Source organism: Prunus mume, linkage group LG4 (assembly GCF_029339155.1).
Source record: "Prunus mume cultivar Tortuosa linkage group LG4, ASM2933915v1, whole genome shotgun sequence".
In the NCBI taxonomy this organism is placed as follows: Eukaryota; Viridiplantae; Streptophyta; class Magnoliopsida; order Rosales; family Rosaceae; genus Prunus; species Prunus mume.
In genome coordinates this window covers 20,789,209-20,802,771 of record NC_142701.1, presented here as the reverse complement: position 1 = coordinate 20,802,771, position 13,563 = coordinate 20,789,209, and the positions used below count along the sequence as shown (strand labels likewise).

Sequence of the window (13,563 nt, the reverse complement as noted above, 5' to 3'; positions counted from 1 at the left end):
ACTGGAGGCATTTTACTGCAGCCAACTTGTACTGCCAAAATGTTCACTGCTGCATACCTCGATGATTAATCTGTTAATTGGAACTTTGCTACAAAATAAAGACATGGTATCCAAGAAGCACATATATTTTCCATCCATACGAAATTCGGAAGCAGATATAAGTGAGGTACAGATAGAGGGAGTGAATTCCATTTTAAAATCCACAAATGACATTCCTCTGCAAAAACATAGGACATTCTAGTGGCAGAATGAACTAGCCATTTTTATGAATTAAGTTGTTATTCCATCGCAAGCATAATCCGGGTATGTTCCTTATTGGGAATATGATGGAGATCCAGTCTGCTTTCTTTGCTAGTGGCATGGTAACTGTGCCATCTACAAGTTAAAATGCTTACTTTGTCTGAGAAAGCAAAGCTCATATTTTATCAGTAAGTGCTGCTCCTCATCAATATGGACAACACTTTCTTTCCATCAACCTTCCTCAGTAGTCTCAAAATTATAACTTTGCTACACTTATGAACATTCGGTTTTCGATGGAAGGATTTTCCATTAACATTGGAACACTTTAAATGAGCAAGTATATGTGAAACCAAAGTTCAGCCGCTGAAAGTGGAATGAACATATGGAGGCTATTGAAGCTTTAAAGCTGGATGCGCTTTGGTTGCTCCGACTGTTTCCCAATAAACCTCAACAACAAAAAAAAAAAAACTGTGATCATACTATTCTTGGACCCCAAGATATCAATTCCTTAGATGTAATATGTTGAGCATCTGCGATTTCCTTTCACTCCTTTTAGACATCACCACCTCCACAAACTCCTAGAAGGTAAACAAATTCCGAGATACATGTTGATGCAACTTTTTTCACCAAGGGCTAAGATTACTTTATGTGCAAGAAGGGCCTGCAAAAGGAAGGAAAGCAAGAGTGAGATCTTAGAAGCTCCGGCGGTGGTATGGTGTTGACTGACATAGAATCTGGTCCTTAAGTGCTTCACAGAAGGCATGCAAGCATGAGATGTAATATATGAGGAATATTTTATCTCAATATCTAAAAGAGAACACCTTTGATTCCACTGAACATCCAGCAAAAGCTGCAAATTGATCATCTTATTCAATGGTTTCTACTTTTTTTCAAAATTGCCAGCCATTAGCCATATGTCATGCTCCAACTTTTTTTAAGTTGCAGGACCATGCAAAAAGACAAACCAAGTCAATTATATGAGTGCATAGAAAAAAACTGAAGAGTAATTCTCCATGAGTAGGATCTTCATCAACAAAGACATGCTGCACTTTTGCTCACCTTTTCAAAGGATGTGCACATCAAGCACATGGGAGAACAAAGTTCATCCTCAGAGAAAGAAAGAAAGAAAGAAACATAAATAAATAAATAAATAAATAAAAATATATATATATATATATATATATCATTGTATAGACTCTCAAGTAGGCCATTATCTATTGCTGTAAGATGCTGAGCTTTTGGTGGAAGTCATTGTTATAAACACAATGTTGCAAAATCTGGTTTTGATGATGATGTCTTCCAGCAGATTGTAGAAAATGGTTATAAGGCGCCTTATATTTGTTTGGTTTCTACTTCCTTAAGATTTCATTTAATCCCCACTGTTAGTTTCATTATGGTTTCTACTTTCCTTAAGATTGCAGGAAACCAGAATATATCTTAGCGCACAGTTGACAAAATAAAAAATAACCCATCCTGAATATGCTAAAACGTTCAAGGTTTGCATTAACATTCTGCATTCTAGATTTGAGGTGGAAATTTGATGAGCAAGAAAAAAGTCAATAAGGTTGAAGAGAGAAGCAAAAGTGCACATCAATTGTATCTTGTGAGAGAAAAGTTGACCGCACTTTTCACTTTTCAGTACAAAAAGCAGTGTATAAAGGGTAGCAAATTTAGAGAAAGAATGAATTTGCCTAATAATGCCAAGTTGACAGCCCTTTTGCAAAAGCTGGTGCTGGATTTGGATACCCCAGCCAGAAGCTCACACACCCTCTTGCTTTACCAAGCATTGCCACTTGGCCATGCCTTTTTACCCTTTTTATTTTTTCTTTTATTTTTATTTTTTCTCTTTTGTTGATGAGAAAGGAAAAGCACAACCACACAACTCCTCCTTGGGTAAAGCTGCTTGGCGTTGTATCTGCTGACTAAGCATTGTGATCCACTTTTCAACGTCAGCATGAATCATATATACTCATCATAGAAAGAGGGTTTGACTTTAGAAGAGAGGGTAAGCTAAATAAAACAGAGTGAAAGCAAAGATATAATAAAAAGACCACCTATGAGGAGTAGAGACAATTGAAATGGGCCTTCTATATGGGCCAATAGTAAGGCTCACCACCCAAACAACAATAAGAAGTCCCAATTGGATACAAAAGCAAATGTGGCTACTCATCTTTTATTTTTTTCCAAGGCTTAAGATCACAGGGAGTTTGTAAGGCTTCTTTGGCTAAGGATAATCCTATCCGAAATTGGTTTTCCACCAAAGAAAGTCATGAAGTTTTACTGTGATAACCAAGCTGTGAGAGAGACAGCAAATAATCTAGTTCAATATGACAAAACTAAGCATGTTGAAGTGAATAGGCATTATATCAAGGAGAAGCCGCTAGACAAGCTAATCGATATACCATTTGTAAAGTTAGAAGAACAGTTGGCAAATATCTTAATGCATATGCGATGTCGATAAAGGTTTTTCATGACTCACTTGACAACTTGGGCATGTGAGATATCTAAGCACCAACTTGAGGGAGAGTGTTGGCTAGAGCCATAATTCAGGGATCCCGTGATCCCTAATTTCCTCGTGTAATTCATGTTACCTAATTAGAATAGTTACCTAGTTAGGATTCCTAGTAATCAAGGGTTAAAATATTGGTCGTGCAGATAATATCAGGCCTCCAATTTACGAATATTTCGGGAGATATATCGTTATCGTTTTAGGTATTGGAAAAAAATCAACAAAAATGACAGATATAGGCATTGAAATACATAATTTTCGTGTAAAACTTTCATAAATGTTATATACATTATCAATGAATGTATTGAACAAATAAAACTCAAAATTTACTAATAATAAGATATACACATGGTGAAATATAAGTGGTATGTAATGCGCGTTAATGAAAAGTTTGAAAATAAAATGTTGATTAGAATGAATAAACCATGCATAAATCCTTAGTTTGTTTAAACATTGTATTACAATTTTGATAAGTGTCGATCTACATAAATGAAGAGCTCCTATGAGGTTCAAACAATGAGGAACAACCATCTAGATTCATACAATAGTCATACCAAGTCATGTAACCCGAGTAATTTGTAAGCTATGTTTGAACATGGTGCATATACGTCTCTCTTGAGCTCCCTACTGTCCATAATTTGTTTCATCATCTTGAGCTCCATAACTAGTTCCACTATAATTAGACATGACATAACCATAGCCATCATAAGATTCATTTGAGTTAGTACTAGGTCTAGTTCCTATGCTCATAGATCCAAAACTGATCACCATGTCCTCTTTAGATGGATTTGAGGTATGTGGGGTAGTGAATTATGCATAGATTCTTCATATTAATAAATTATAGGGTTCTGAGCAAGAATTAGCTATTTTTTTGGTTTCAATTTGCTTCAATTGCCTTCAAAACTTCTGAATTTTTTTTGGGTTCTGTTACGAGTATTGGAAAATATCAAGGATATCGGCAAAATATCGAGGATATCACACTTATCGGGGATATATCGTAGATACAGGGGAAGATATGACCTTACTCCTAGTATCGGTGTCGACAATTAAAAATACCGATACATTCAATATATCGGTGTATCGACTGATATTTCAATCCTTGCTTGTAATTAGCTAATGACTTTTCCTTGTAGGAAAAGTCAACTTGTGCTTATATATATATATATATATATATATATCATCCTCTTGAAGAAATATAATATTCATTCACAATTATTTAATCTTTTTGTGTTTAGTTTGAGTGATATTGCGTTTTCCGATGTATAGGTTTTTTACTCTATAACTTAGTGGTAAGATATAATCTTTTCACTCTGTAAGTTCTAGTAAGATATTGACTTTTCACTCTATAACTTACCGGTAAGAAATAGGCTTTTCAGTTTATCGTCAAAATTGAAATCTTGGTGGAGGCTGTTCACATCATCTTAGTTTACTGTCTAAATTGTTTATTCATTTATAGCAAAAATAGTTAGCGATTATTATACTTTTGATCATTTATTAAATTTGGATCTCTCTACAGTATTTGATCGTTGCTAGGATGATTTGTGCGAGATTTGTTGTGATATTCCCTTTGGGGTTGAGAATTTGTTTTACAAGAAGCCAAGCCATTGGAGAATTTCTTTTTTCCTGTTTTGGGGAAATTATTTTGGGATATTCACTATTATACCCAATATAGGAGCCCAAATTATAAATAAAAAAATCCTATATGAATTGGACTTTAGAAACACACCCAAAGCCCATTTACAACATAACAAAAAGGCTTATAACTTTTTTTAAATTACAAAACTGCCATTAATTTCTTAAAACAAACCCAACCACAAAACCTCATAAAAAATCTCAAAACACTCAATAGGGCATCAAAGTAATTTAATAATCAAAATTAAATTCAATAGGGCCAACTATCATTTTTTGGATTTGTTTATAGAAATTAAATAGTGTAGGGTTTATTTATAGTTTTAGTGCTAAGAATGAGTATATGACTAAATATTTCATTTATTTATTGCTAAGTACAATGAGTTCATTAGGATTTGGAAACGCATCGGCTTTTGCTTTGCTGGCATTAATGGTCGGTACAAGGGGGTCGGTATGTAATTTCCCCATAAATAACCCAAACCAAACCATGGGATTTCTTCTTTTTCTTTACAAAAAAAAAAAACGATATTCCAACACTGAACGAGATAAATTATAAAATTATATAAATGATAAAATAAAATATGCATTTTCGTCTTTATCTCATATTATTACGTGTGTAATTATTTTTAATATTTAAAGAGTTTAGTAGCAATGTAGCATTCAATATTTTGATCAAAATAAATTGCCTATGGTTAATCAATATATATATTTTTTGGTCATTGAAGAGTGAATATTTTCACACACATTGCAATGTGGGATTGAACCAGACCACTAAGTGATGGATATGGATACTCTCATTTATAGAACTTTATGGTTCAATAATATCATTAACTGTCAATGGGTCTTAACTCAATGATAAAGTTATTGACATGCAGGTTAACTCGAGAATAACTGTAATTAAATTTTAAATGAATGCGTTGATAGTCGTTTAAAGAAGTGTGTTTTTAATTTCGCGTAGCATGTAGATTAATTACACGTATGAAACGACAATTAATGTGATGATAACGGCGAATAAAAATCTTCTAGTTGATATATGATATTAAAATAGATGAGCTTTATGATTTTGTCTAATATTAGCAACTTAACCCTTGTTAAAAAAATCATATTTATTCATCAAATGTTTGGGTGATATAGGCTTCTAATAAGTCACTCCATATGTGAGAAATTCAGCCTTAAAGTTATTTAATAAGTTCAAATCACTCCTAAGATACCTCAAGTATCACTTAACACGTTCTAAATTAATTTTCCATTACTTAACATGTTCACGGATTGAGATTCCAGAAGAAGCCAAGCAAACTTTGCCTCTAGCAAGCAGCAACAAGAGAAGAGAGAGGAGAGGATAGAGGTGATGACAGGGCACATTGTTTGAAAAGACAATTTGGTCCTTTATCTTGCATTGGATTTACAGAAGTAACTTGGAAAACGACGTGGCTGCATCTTTGAGTGGTTGTAGTTGGTTCACCATTTAGCCCGTAATTATTTGCGGCTGCATCTTTGAGTGGCCGTTGTATCATAATTATTAATCGATGATCATCCAAATGCGTTGGCACTAGTTATATGGATTATCCATTATAAAGAATAAGGAGGCCCTACAATTTCAAGAAGATTGAATTGAATTCGTGTCTAGAAAACTCTCAGTTTGGTTTGGTCCACATTCTTGTTCCTTTCGTTTTGTTCAATTAAGAGCATCTCCAATAATAGCAGTAAATTAAACGTTTTAAATTAAAATTTGTTGACCTATATGACAATTTAAAAATATTTATTTGCTACTTGAATAATTTTTGCTCTAATAGATTCTTCAATTTAATTAATGCAATATCATGAAAAAAGAATGAAAACATATGAAAAATATCTATGTATCAAGTCTTTCAAGTTTAACTAACAATGTTAAGAAATTTTGATGGAATTCTTTAGTTTTCGTATTGGGATGATTGCAACCGTTATCACGTCGAATTTCATCTATTAATTCATTAAAATTTATGATTTCAACTTATTACAAACCAAACCAAACTACATCACAAAAAATGTCAAAATCCAAAATAACATGGACCAAAGTGAAAAATGAGTCAAACTCGATGACCAAAAACGTAATTTAGCCTAAGAATAAAATTATCATATCAAAAGCAGTACTTGTCACTTTATACAGTCCACTTCCATATTTTCTTTTTGGTGGTGGTGGTTTTTGGGGGGAGGGGGGGGTCAATTTTCCAAGAGCACAAATGGTGGAGAACAGGGTAGAGCCACACGGGGACCAGTGTGGTCCCGGGCCCCAACTCAAGTTTTGTTATATTTGAAAAGTAATATATTGTTATATATTTGTATATGTATATTATTTCAAATATTTTATGTTTTGATATGTACCCACATGTGTTGTGGCGGACATTAAAGGAGGTAGTTCAAATTGCGTCATTGCTCATTTAGTGGTGATGCACTCCAGGTGTCAGTTACCTTATTTCCATTTTCAATATTTAAGTAAATGGAGTAAATTAAAGTCAAAGGACAAAGACATTTACTTAAGTTTACAATGTAAATAAAGAAGTACCCCCTATTTGGATTCAAATAAAAATACAAGAAAATCAAATTCCCATCAAATCAAAATATGAAAAATCGGTTTTAGTGTAAAATACGATTTAGGCTAAAAATAATGGCTCATTAAGTCAATATATACTTCATATTAAAATCCCATAAAATCAAGTTTTCTTCTTTCATGGTTAAGGAAGAAAAGCCGCCAAAAATTATCTTGAGAAAATGATTATTTCGAAAAGCCATTTTTCATACTTAGTCAATATTTTTTCATGTATGATATGAATGCATAAAGGGGCCTAAGGTTGTTTTTAATTTGAGAAATTTTGATTTTTTTTTCTTTCTATTAGGTTTAATGGGGGAAAAAGCTTTAAAGATATTTGCTAAATTGCTACTCTTTGTCTATCTCTTGCAATTTTTCTTGTTTAGAATGTATTTGTCTATCCTTTTGTCGAGAACAATTATGATTGCAACCAATAAGCAATATAATTCTTGACATATGTGATATATATACACTATTTTTTGTATGTAGTATGAGTTCGAATTTTTGATTTTTTATAATTTGTAAGAGACCCCCACACACATGAAATCCGACTTCGTCACTAGAGAAAGGCCTCTGTTGTAGCCAAAGTGTCAGATGTTCCAACTACAACAAATGGAACATCCCAAGTTGAACTGCTTAGTTCTACATTTTACTTTTCTCAATAAATATTGGTAAAGCAAGCTGCCTCAATCATCTGAGCTATATTCACTGGATTCTGGAAGTACAGCAACAGCAGCGCAGCAAAACGACTCTTTATCCTTCAGGAGAAGACAGCTTCCATCCGAATTCCATTTTAAATCGACTATGCTAAACTTTGGTAGGGGGATACTCACACAGTAAGCACCCGCAGGAGTCCACATGTACAAATATGAGCTTCCAGTGCAAACAACGAGACGCGTGCACGTAGGGTCCCAAACTGCTGCTCGAATTAGATCTTTCTGCACTAAGACAGTGGCAAGCTCAAGATGGTGTATGTCCCAGATCCACAGGATACTTGGCATGCTGTCATTCCTAGTGCAGATGTATCTCTGTCATTGCTCCATGACATTAGACCTACAAACTTCATAGCTTTAGCTATATTTTCATAAAATGAATCTCGAGCAAATTTTCAGTTAGCACCTAAGGATACATACGGCCAAAAATCAAACAAAGTCTCAAACTAATATGCTGAAAGTGCATTTGAACTTTGAATTATTGCTTACGCATATATTGATAACTCATAAGGTGAACAAGCCTTTGAATGAAGACGTCCGTCCTTACACAAAGTCAATGAATAAAAGCAGCTGATTCCACATAATGAGGTACTTAAAGTATTCAAGGTCATTGGGAAATATCCCATGCAAACATATTTGATTGAAATATCGATATCAAACTGTGATATAGGTCCAATTAGAATCAATAAACTTGACACCACAACTTGAAGTTCCTCAACTTGCAACATTCGTCCAAAAGTATGACAGGGCTCAACCATCATGGCCTCTCTCAAGGACATTGAACATGATCTGATGGCTGGGCGGATGCATTTATGAACACTTAAACTGCATCTCCACTCTGCTAATGTAAATAGCTAGAACAAAGACCAGTTTGATTGTTTTTCAGCAGATTAGGTTTAGCTTCATTTAAAGGCTATATATTACAGGAGCGAACGTGATCTGATGGGGTCTACAAAATTTGTATTTATTTGCATACCAAAACAGTACAAAGGGAGAAAGGGCTTACCAATTCCTTGTTTGGGGTTAGGTTTGTCTGCAGGAGGCTTCTGGAAAGGCAAACTAATGGGCACTTCTGTAACCTCGTACCTAACTCTGAAATGTCCTTCAAGAATCATCTACTTGGAAAGAAAAATAAAAAAATAAATATGGGGGAAAGAAGAAAAGTAAAGGGATCCAATCACAAGGCAGAAATGAAACCTGGCAAATACACACACACACCAACAACAGGAAAAAAGGAAGCTGATATAGAATACTAAAGTACTAAACAAGAATGTAGAAGGGTAGTGTATGCAGACAAATGATACAGAACACTACTTTCATAGTTTGCAAATGTTTTATAAGTTAAGAAAGAACAGCAATCCTGCTTTTGAGAAATGTACCAACAGTCATGCTTACCATCATTGCCTTGTGCAAAATCATCACTTAAACATAACTCGGACATATCAAGCAGCAGTGGCTCATCTACTTCCTGTCGTTTTACAAATTAAGGGGGTGATAAATCATCCAAAAAACTAAAAGAACATGATATCCGGCTATCTAATATATTAACAAACAATCACCTTAAAAACAGCAGCACAACAGGGAGCACGGACAGTAGATATATGCATAAATTCAGCAAAAGTCTTCCAAGTCAGGTGATTCAAAACCCGCAACATCTGGTCATAACTACCCACTGCTAGAAACTGGCCACAAGGAGACCATGAAACACTTTTTACGCCCAATCCACTTTCATATGCTTGATACTTATATAGGCACCTCCCATCGGGGGAGTATATTTGAACCTGTAAAAAACCACACCATGAAAATTTATTTTTTTTCAAACTAAACCATTATTTAACGAACTTACTGCACATCATTTTGGTTTAACAAAGCCAAAAGAAATGAAGTGGCCACCTTATATTCGAGAGGCGAATCCCAAATCACTATTGCACTGTCATCTGGCGACCATTCAGTATCAGACAATTCCAACGTGTCCACAGCAAATACACCCATTATCTCCCATGTATGACAAGACAGAAGATTAACGTAGTCCTTGCAATCACGCCTTGTGCAAATTGCCGCAAATTTCCCATCTTTGGTAATAGAAACGCCCTTGGAAGGATGCTTTGGCCATTGCACACGTACACATGCTGTGTTTAATAGTGACCAAACTGTTAACGCAGTTGGAAGTCTGATGTGGTAAGTATGTGACGGCTGTCCAGGCTCCATCTAGCATACGCAATACCAGCAGGAGCAGGACCTTCATCTATCTTGCATGTCCATTCAGGTTGGGCCAACCACCATGCCTGTAGGCTGTATCATTGGTCTTTTATATAGACCACAAAGAATGTACTCAGAATCGAGGCCCCATTCGATATAGCTTATCTTGTCCAAGCATGAAAACAGCTGCACAACCTGCATTAGAAATTTAGAATTTAATTATGTATAAGATAAACTTACATTCGAGATGTACGCAATGGAGTTTAGCACGTCAATTGTTAAGTCAGACAGAAGTTGTTGTACAACAGCAATGAGTGTGAGGCATGCAGAAACCAAATATAGGATGCAAAGAAAATAACTGTTTCAACTGTTTAGTCATTATTGCTTATGTCCTAACTTTTGAGCGTATATTTCTACCTCCACAAAAGCCTAAGCCTTATAACAGCTCATGAACCCTACCATACAAACATCTCACAATGGAGCATTATTCTATGTACTATTGTACCTTTTATGACTCTTATGGTCTACTTGAATGGTTACGAAGAGAGCTCATATAAAGTAACAAAGAGAAACCTCAACATATTGAAATCTTCAGTCTATGTAAACACTTGTTTAAGAACAGTAAAATGCATGAACATATAGCGGCCAAAATTCACTTTGAATCGCGTTAGATATCTACAAGGTGAAAAACTCTTATCATAACTAAATGTGATTTTTTTTTTTTTTTTTTTTTGGGTCTGAACTAAATGTGATTATATCCTTGAAATGGAGATCGATGTTTATAATTGTTTTTCTTCTAATTTCTCAGCAATCAAACAGATTACAGCTTATTGAAGTTATATTGGCTTTGTCAACAGCGAAATGCAAGGGGTGAGATCTACATAAATTTAACTATTCAGAAGCCAATGCCAATCGGTCCAGCTACCATTTGGTATCCGCGCAAATGTAGCAGCTTCAATTTCCTTGCATTTTCTCGGCAACCAAACGGAGCACGAAAAATAAATTTATTAAGAAAAACTAAAAAACGATAAAATTTAAAATAAATTAAAAAAATTGGGGAAATACCTTGAAGGAAAGAGTGTCGCGAATAACGAGGCGATAATCGATGGCGACGGTAATGTAACGAGCATTGGGTGAGAAACAACAAGGACCTGTCTGTTTGTAAGTTCTGTGAACTCCATTCACATTCAGATCAAATTTTCTGAGACGCAAGTTTCAAATGCGTTTGTTTAACAACGCCAGCTTACTGTTAAGCTATTGGAGCACTTTTCGCTACTTATATTTCAAATTCAAACTGCACCTATGAAATAAACGTATTGAAGAAGTGGTGGTTACCAGCGGCGGATTCAGGAATTTTTCAACAGAGGTGCAATTCTTAAAAGCTAAAAGCTCTACAAAAAAATAAAAAATAAAAAATATGCATCCGACTTACTTTGTATTAGCGTACTTAAGAAGAAAAAAAAAACACAGGACTCTTATGATGCACACACACTTTGAGTGATGTTAAATTGGTTTTTTATAAAGAGAATTTTCAATCCCACTTAAATAAGAAATTTCCAAAACCCAATTGAAGAAGAGAAGTTTCAATTAAAACCTAGGTAGGAATTATATAAGGCCCTTAGAATAGAAGCCAACGAATGCCCAGCAGTTTCCCCTTTTTTCATCTTTTTTTTTATTTTAAAAAACCCTTATTTAAATTGGCTTATCCATGACCATGAACAAATTGCCCACGAATGGCCAGGTTTGTTTTCTTTAAACCCTTATCCACGAATGGCCCATGAATGGCTAGGTTTTATTTTTTTTAAAGCAGCGCCTAGTCCAAAACGACGTCATTTTGGCCAAGCAGTTTTTAAAAAGAGAAGTCGCGCTACACACAAAGACAAAGAGCCCTTCATTTGCACATTTCATCGAACACCTTCCGTGCATGAGCAGAGGTGCAACTTCAGCAGCTTCTATGGAGTTTTCCGGGTACCAAGGTGCAGGTGCACCTCCTTGCTCTGCACAGTCCGCCAGGTGGTTACTGTTGCTGGAGAGTGTTTTGGATTTGGAGTGAGATGAGATCTGTGAGAAGAGCCTTTCAACCGGCTAAATCAAATCAATTCGCTTATTTATTATTTATTTTTTAAAATTAAAAAAAAATTAATACAAGCAATATTCTTTTTTTTCATTTTTTTTTCAAATCTAATCTAAATTATTGGGAAGAGGATTTGAACTCAGCTTTAGCCTTATGTCTACAAAATTTGATTACTTGAGTTCAATATTTACCCATAAAAGCCTCATTTTTCTATACAGTTTTTTTCTTATGTCTAAAATATGATTTTATGGCTCAAGTCAATTAGGATTTAAGTTGGTTAAATCAAATCTGAACTTAAAAGGATAGAAATGTCATTGGCATTGATCGAGAAACTAACAAACTTTATGCAAGTGGCACATTGAAGAGTTTTTAACAATTATCATGCTCATAACAAATTGAAAAGTTTAGGGAGATTCACTATTATACCCAATATAGGACCCCAAATTATAAAAATACCCTATATGAAATGGACTTTAAAAATACACCCAAAACTCATTTACAATATAACAAAAGGCTTTTAACTTCTATTAATTTACAAAACTGTCATTAATTTCTTAAAACAAACCCAACCCAAAACCTCATAAAAAAGTCCAAGACACTCAATAAGGCATCAAAATAATTTAATAATCAAAATTAAATTCAATAGGGCAAACTGTCATTTTTTGGGTTTTTTTTTGTTTGTTTATAGAAATTAAATGGTATAGTGTTTTTCTATATTATTAGTGCTAAGAATGGGTATATGACTAAATATCTCAAAAGTTTATAAGGCAAAGTGAAAAAATGTTTATAGTTCATAAGGCATTGCTTAAAAAATCATTTTCTATAAACATTTCTATAGCGACAAAATTTCTCTCGGACAAGTCCTATGTCGGCGAAATTTCAACAGGATAGGTCACCTATTATTTTTGTTTTGTTATTAAGTAATATCTTAGCATTATTAAATTACTTTTATTAGTAATATTATTAAATTTAATTCATAATTAGTATTTTAATATTTTAATTAAATAAATAAATTACTTAATAAATAGTGATTGATTACCCTAAATCTACTATAGGGCACTTAGGACTCAATTAGGCTTCGATACTCATGTAACTGACCTAGGGCTTTGCGATTAAGGTTTCGATCTCAATCTTGGGTTAGTACAACATAACTGAACTTATGGAGTGGAACTTGGGCCTCCCCTTTGGATAGAGCCTGGATTATATATCCATAATAATCATAGACTTGGCCTTGGGCCTTGGGTTAGTATGACGTAACAGAACCTAACCTAGACATGTCTCGGCGAATTTTGTCAGGATAGATCTACTCCAACGAAATTTTGTATCCCGACGAACTTTGACGGGATAGACATAATTAATAATTAATATAATTAAATAAGGCTAAGATATTACTTAATTGAAAAATATTAAACTAAACAAACTAATTTTAAATTAAAAAAATAGTCCACAAAATAATTTAAAATAATTAATTAACATTTATTAAGTAATTTTTGAAATTAGTAAAATATTTAAATACTAATTATTCACTAAAGAAATAATAATTAAACTTTAATTACTAGTTAAAGTAATTAAAAAAGGCTAAAATATTACTTAATTACATATATTAAACTAAAAAGAAGTTTGCCATAAAAAA

At 33.9% G+C, this 13,563-nt stretch overlaps 1 long non-coding RNA gene and 1 pseudogene across 3 annotated transcripts; both read right to left on the bottom strand.

Annotated features, from left to right (window-relative positions):
* Positions 1-109: 109 nt before the first annotated feature.
* Positions 110-1,399, bottom strand: LOC148918125 (uncharacterized). 2 transcript variants are annotated; one of them, XR_016126335.1, is made up of 3 exons: positions 1,300-1,399; positions 1,062-1,168; positions 110-901 (listed from the first exon to the last, which is right to left on the bottom strand). It is a non-coding gene; the product is annotated as an uncharacterized LOC148918125 (long non-coding RNA). The 2 variants fall into 2 exon arrangements; XR_016126334.1 differs by lacking the exon at positions 1,300-1,399 and having other exon boundaries at positions 1,062-1,283.
* Positions 1,400-7,449: 6,050 nt separating this feature from the next.
* On the bottom strand, positions 7,450-9,973 carry LOC103329621 (uncharacterized; annotated as a pseudogene). Its single transcript, XR_016126165.1, has 5 exons — positions 9,551-9,973; positions 9,217-9,438; positions 9,053-9,125; positions 8,664-8,774; positions 7,450-7,997 (listed from the first exon to the last, which is right to left on the bottom strand). The product of XR_016126165.1 is annotated as an uncharacterized LOC103329621 (transcript).
* Positions 9,974-13,563: the final 3,590 nt, after the last annotated feature.